The sequence below is a fragment of the Solanum tuberosum genome, unplaced genomic scaffold (genome assembly GCF_000226075.1).
Source record: "Solanum tuberosum cultivar DM 1-3 516 R44 unplaced genomic scaffold, SolTub_3.0 scf00710, whole genome shotgun sequence".
Taxonomy (NCBI): domain Eukaryota; kingdom Viridiplantae; phylum Streptophyta; class Magnoliopsida; order Solanales; family Solanaceae; genus Solanum; species Solanum tuberosum.
This window is the reverse complement of record NW_006239629.1, coordinates 111,164-118,523: the sequence shown is the minus strand read 5'-3', so window position 1 is coordinate 118,523 and position 7,360 is coordinate 111,164.

Below are 7,360 nucleotides of genomic sequence, written 5' to 3'. Positions count from 1 at the left end.
ATTTATGATGGAAAAAACCCTAAATTGGGTATTAAGATCTTGGGTTTGGTCTAGGGTTATTGGGTTTGTTATAATCCGGATAATTAGACCTTTGATTGTTGATCCTTGAATACAAATTGTTGTTTGTAGACCTAGAACAAGCGGAAAGAATCCGAAAAGGGAAGATTCAAGTGCCTTAGGGGATTCAAGCTTGGATTCGAGGTAGGTGATGATTGTGATTCTATGATTGTGTGATGTATGTTTGATTTTTCTTTATTATGATACATGTATGTATGCGAATGTTGCATTATTGATCACACTTGTTATAAATGAGGATAATTGAATAATTGTATGTCATGAATCACCTCTTGTTGTTTGATTGTGAGAATATACATTGTGATTGTGATTGTGATTGTGGTTTGTTGAATGGGCGGGTGTCACGATCCAACACACTAACTTGGATCGGATTTCCACGTTTCGGCATAAATATGAGATCGACTGCCACGTTCCGGCATAACTAACTTGGATCGTATTGCCACGTTCTGACATAAATCTGGGATTGGATTGCCACGTTCCAGCATGCTAACTGTTTGGGTTTGGGTTTGGGTTCCATGAGAGGACCATTGAATTGGGTTCCGTGAGAGGACCATTGAATTGTGTTGTGTATCTACTTGTGATGAGTTCGTTCATATCTAATGATGATTGATATTAGAAGACGGTATGTTGCTCTAAATTGATATAACTGTGATATGTGAGAATCGTGAAGTTGTTCATTGTTCGTATATGTTGATGATATTGTATATGTTCGATATGTGCATGTGATTATATTGTTGTATTAACTAATGTATGTTACACTTAGTGGGATAGCCGCGTGATCCTACCAGTACACGGTGGTTATGGACTAATATTGCACTTGCTCTTTCTTTGTTAAGTACAAGGCATCTTCAAGTGGCTATTGATAGACCTCATCTAGGTGACTATGAGCGTGACCGGATTTAAGGGTGAGCCAGCTCTTTCAGGTTGTCATGGATCTTCCTTGTTTAAGTCCACTCTTTTCGGACTTAAACTTTTGTTTAAGGTGTTGTTTAGTTTCGGGGTTGTACCCCTTGTTCTTAGACTTGTCGTTAGTAGAGTTTTGGTACATTGACCTTCAGGTTCAAGGTTAATTCTTTCGCATTTGTTAGTTATTGTTGAACTTTTATTAGAGTTTATGGAAACTCTATTTTCTTTCCTTAGTATTTGACTTATATGCCTTAGTTTTTAGATTAACTGCTTGGTTTGGATTGTAGTAGTAGTTCTCCCACCGAATTGTTAGTGTGGGTGTCAATCACGACGGTCTGGGTCGTGAGACTTGTGAATTTAATTTATACATGTAATAACCCAATATCTTCTAATTTAATGATAATGACTCAATATTTTCCAATATAATGACGTGTGTAAAACACGTTTATGTCACCCCCCCGAGCCTACGCCATGGGCGGGACTGACACTCGAACACCATTGCTGACCCCAAGCGAACCCTTGACCTGGCTTACTTAACTCAGCAAAAGACAATATTCATATCTATAATGATAAATAAACTTAACTGAACTGAATAATAAAATAACTGCGAATGTTTTAAAGATTAAACATTCAACTTGGCCAAAAGTGGCAACCCAAGTCTTAACAATAAGAAATGATAATGAAAAGACTCAACGGACTAACATCTGACTGTCTATGAAACCTCTAAAACAACTGAGATGGATGTTTGGACAAACCCCACAACATCCTAATGAACTAACTAGAAAGAAATGAAAATAGATCCTCCGGAATGCAAGGAGGCTCACCGACTGACTCTGAACTGTTCACTGGATCAACGGTGCGCTGGAATACCGATCCTAGTTACCTGTCTGCATCATAATAAGATGTAGGCCAACTGGTATCAGTACATTGAATGTACAAGTATGCGAGTTGGAATGCTACAACAACATAGGCTGGAAAGAGAATTTGAAAGAAACGCTTACCTTGGCTCTTCTCAACTCATGAATACTTAACTGAACTCATTTCGATATAAAGCAGTTTAAACAAGTGCAATATAAAGAAAAGTTGTTTAAAAACATGGTGTCAACTCTGTGTATGTACAAGGATACAACATAACTCTGAAATGTATGTAAAAATACAATAAACTGATGTATATAAAAATACAATAACTTCTGTGGGAGTTTCTCTAACTGACAACCATCACATAAGAGCTATTGTGATGATACATCAAAAAGGATTCATCTAAAAAGTATGAACCTTTTCTACCTATGATGGCTACATGGTTCTATGGTGACGGGAGTTATCTAAACTCATGCTCGTCCACAATTACTTATTTAAATGTGAAAACATTTTAAATCTCTTTGGGAATACTTAGTCCCCATATACTTTTGAAGAAATGAACTTCAAGTTTACTCTTTGCTTAACTTAAAACTTGAGCCTTAAAACGAAGGTAAAACGTTTGATAGAGACTCTTGAAAACTTTAAAAAACTTTGCTTTGACTTGTTTCTTACCTTCTAGACTTTGACTCTTAGCTTTTATGACTTTGATCTTAACTTTCCTTGAATTGGATTATGGATTCAAGGTTCATGATCTCATGTTTATGGATGATTTCATGATGTTTAGATGTACCTTAGAGTGTTGGAATCAACTAGAAAACGTGGGTACAACACTAAGGAACACGTACAAAAAGATGGGGAACGAATGGGGAGAACTGACGTCCCTGGTGCTCTGAGAGGCACGGGGAGCCAACCCTCAAAGTTCAGAGAACTTTCTATGGCGCTCTGGCTAGCGCGACGTGCCAGAGGCCAAAGTTCAAAGGAACTTTTGTGGCACTCTGGCAGGTGCGGCTCCCCAAGCCCTTGCCCAGAAAACTCTGATTTTCTCCTTCGTTTTTTATCTCTAAACCCTCTAAAATTCAATGGTTCTTTCTCCAAACACTTAGAATCATTTATACCCTCAATATACAATAGATTCAACATGAAATTTCACCCAAAAACACGAATCAAATCAACAAGAGACTTCAACAACACAACCATCAAGAACTCAACGAATTTTCAACAATGTTCTTTAAGAACTCACTTTTCTTTGCATTCAAATAACTCAAATTCGCTATATTGAAACAAGATTGGCGTGTGGGTGAACTAAACCAACACTATGTGATCTCATATACCTTGTAGGGATCACCCCGACGAATACCACTCGCAAGGCTTGAACGTCCTTGGCGATTTCTTGATTTCTCTCCTCTTTTCTCTTCTTTCTTCTCCTCTCCAAGCCCTAGCGTAAATTCTAATTTTTCTAAACTGAATAAAGTCTGGTTTTACCCCAATTAATCTCCTAAAACAAATTAGAGTAATTAGGTAAGAAAAAGACTAAATCGCCCTTCTAAAATCCGGGTTAGACATTTCCTTATTCCAACAGCCCAACTTCCAAAGGGAATAACTTACATATAAGAACTCGGAATGGTGCAAATTTAGCGGCGTTGGAAAGATCATTCCAAGATCTTTCCAACCATATCTGGAACTACACCTAACTCATCCTGAGCTAGGAGTTACGGTCGTTTGAAGTTGACCAAAAACTCACTTTAACTTACTTAAAATTTTCCAGATTTCCTTACACTTTCCAAAAATAACTATTTTCAGATTTTGAACTTCCTTCTAGTTCTTTCTAGTTGTGAGATGTTACAGTTTACTAAACTACTATATATTATATTAAAAACATGTAGGTTTTTAGAAAATATTGATTGAATTTTTTAACCCTTCATGAAAAGACTTCTGCAGTAAATGAAAATGTCATTTAATACTCCTCAAATTAATTAATTATTTTTATAATATGCCTAAAATATGATTGAGCACGAAAAGAAAGTTGAAGACACCTCAGAACCTCTCCTTTGAATTGGTATTAATAGAAGACATTTTTGTTCAATTTTAACATAGTTTAAGGACATTTTGACTTATCTACGTTCAACAAGTGACATTTCATATTGATTGTATCTTCTTTACCCTCTAACACGCCTCATCTTCACCCCCACCACTCGTAGCCTCCATTCACATCTTTCATAGTATTTGTCTAGGTTATATATAAATACTTGGAGAATAATATTTTTTTACATATATACCGAATATAAAAAAAAATAAGTAAAAAACTTATTTATTTTCCAAAAAAAAACAATTTCTAAGAAAATATGTTTTCATACCTAACACATCATGGGTATCGAAGGTGAGACAAATCTTTTTTTTAAAAAAAATAAAGTGACCACTTAAAACATAACACGTGTCAATCAAATAAATTTGATCCTCTTGATTATTGAAGAGACACATGTTAAAATTTCAAGGGTAGGAAAATGGAGAATTTTGGTATTTGAGGTGGGCCAAATCTCAAAAGTGTAATAAATTGAGTGTGTCCACTTACTTATATCTAAGCCAAAATTTCATCAAATACAAATAACTTAATATTGTTGGTAATATATGATGCAGATATGTGGTGGGTAATGTTTTCTATATAAAGACTACAAGTTCTAAACATTTTCTTATCATTTTCTTTTCACAACTTATAATTGTTAATTCAAGAAGAAGTGAAATATGGATGTGAGATGAAAGTTGATTGCTTCAGTGGAGGTAAAGTGTAGAGGACACTTAATTTTTTATATTTCACACATCAATATACATCATATACCCATTATGAGTCGTGTTATCAATCAATTTGAAATTCATGAAGGTGAAATCGTAAAGATTACTTTGATTGTTAGCTTGAATAATAACAAGAATACCACACTCTCTCTCAATCAATCAATCAATCAATATGATTTACTTGCATCAATATATTTTATATATATTTATTTGTATTTGGTAGCATAAAAAGTTGTTTTATCACCAAAAATAATCTTCATAAAAAAGTTATTTAATGGTGTTTGATTAACATATATATTCGGTATAATACATAAATGTGTCATTCAACTTGACTTTAGTTGACATCTATGCCCTCCAACTTTGAATGTGTACAAGTAGACACTTACATTTGTATAAAATTGAACAAATAGACACGTTTGTCTTGTGTGACGTCCTACATGACATCCTACGTGTATTATGTCAAATAGAACGTGTGTGTCTATTTGTTCAATTTTGTAGTAGAAATTTAAGTGTCTACATGTACATACCCAAAGTTGGAGACTATAAATGTCAGTTAAAACAAAATTAAAAGACACATTCATGTGTTATGCTTATACATTCCAAGGAAAGGAAAATAACTACTTTCACTAGAGGGGGAAGTAATTTCTAAATTGAAATTATCTTTAATTAACTTTAAATTTTATTTTTATTTGCTCCAACTATCATTGAGACGTGATTTACTAATATTTATTACTTAGAAGCAGAGGCGTATCCAGGATCTCAAGAACATGGGGGCACCATACCATTTCTAAAGTTCAAGAAAAGCACCCTTATATTTGGAACCTTCACTTTCATCATGTCCACGAAATGGAAATCCCGATGTCAAGAGAAATCTTGCTACATCAATTGAGGCATTTAAACGCATCCGATAATCACTTCTTGCCTTTTCACTTTGCTTGTCAAAAGAAGATTGGATCGATTGCCGTTGGTTTTTCAAATCTTGCATCCTATTGAAACATTTATGATGGATACTATTTACCTTACCAACATGTTTTTTGAATCTTTCTAAAGCTTTGTTCCAACACCTAAAACCATCTCTTGTAAATGAATCTCCGGCATTTCCACGACTTTCAAGTTCATTCTTGAACAAATAACAACACAAACAAAATGCCGCATCTGCTTTAATGCTATATTCCAACCATTGAGATCTTCTCTTAAACCAAGTTGGTCGAAATTGACGCATTTTATCTACAAACTTAGTTTTAGGGAAGATATGATCAACAGGTTGACATGGCTTTTTTTGAATGTAATACCTCCTTACCGCATCTCGAATATTAGGACTATAAGATGAAATAGGCATTCGATCTTTGGGATCTGCTTCAAGAGATTTAAAATCAAGCATACTATCCATATTTGAAAGTGGAAAAGAATTTGTATGTCTTTGAACTTCCGGAGCAACTTGTGAACTCACAAATGGTTGATTAGAGCTAGAACTTGGTTGGCCATCTTTTGGCTTTGGTAACTTGATGAGAAACTTATCCATTTGTGATTTGATGAATTGATTGTAAGAATTATTTTACCTACAAAATTAAATATTCACACTTCTATTCAATCTTATAAAAACAAAATAATTTTTAAAAAATATAAGCACAAATAACAAGTTTACTAATAAAAGAATCACAATTATTAGATAACTATTAAGAAATCAAGAAATTTTTATAAATTTAAATATTCAAGCAATCAAATAATGGAACCACTTCATAAATCAAGAAAAACATATAAAACAAATGAAGTACATTAATAAATAAATTCTTTTTTAGATAACATACTTTATTACTTGTTCTCAAATCTCACTTCTCCTTCACCATGAACAACAAAGTGGAAATGTGGAATGAAGCCAAAAGAAGAACAATATGATGTCTTTTACTCCTTTTTACCTTTTAGTTTAGGACTTTGAAAAGTCAAAAGAAAAAGTTAAAAAAAATAATAAGAAAAACGTCTAAATAAAGAAGGAAAGGAGAAAAAGAAAGTAAAAAATATAATTTGACTTTATTGACACTTCTAGCTTAAGGTCTAGACATAGCTAATGCAACCTAAAAATATGGGTATTTGAACCTCTTTTTATTTATAAATTATTAAAAAGATCTATGAAAAGTGGCACTATTTTGTTATATTAATTAAAAATTAAAAATGTTAATGTGGATAAGAAAAATTTGAACCACAAATCTATAAGTTATGCACCCCCTATTTGTACGTACTTATCAATATACTAGAGTATTCTTTTTATCTTTGGGTTCACCAATGCAAATTTAAAAAGATAATTAGAAAAATAGTAGTATTATATAGGGGTTAGGTAGGGGAGGATGGGTGCATGTGAACCCCCTCCCCTTCATATACATACGCCTCTGCTTAGAAGGTTTGTCAAATCAAAATATTCTATGATTTGTTAATATTATTATTTATCTTTAATAGTGTATGTTTTAGAGTTTTTGGTCAAAAACATCCCTTAACTATACTCTATGTTTAAACCACATCCTCGCACTACCACAATGAATGAAAAATATCCCTCAATTATCTAAAAAATGGCAAGATTCATCCTTCAATTAGTTTTTATTAAAAAACTAACGATTGATCAATCCAGAAATCCCCCATTTTGTTTGCTCACATTCTTCTCTTAGCTTATAATTAGTAATAGACAATCCTAACCAAACTGAATGAGCTAGGAAGAGAGGTTTTCATCCTCAACTTCACAGTA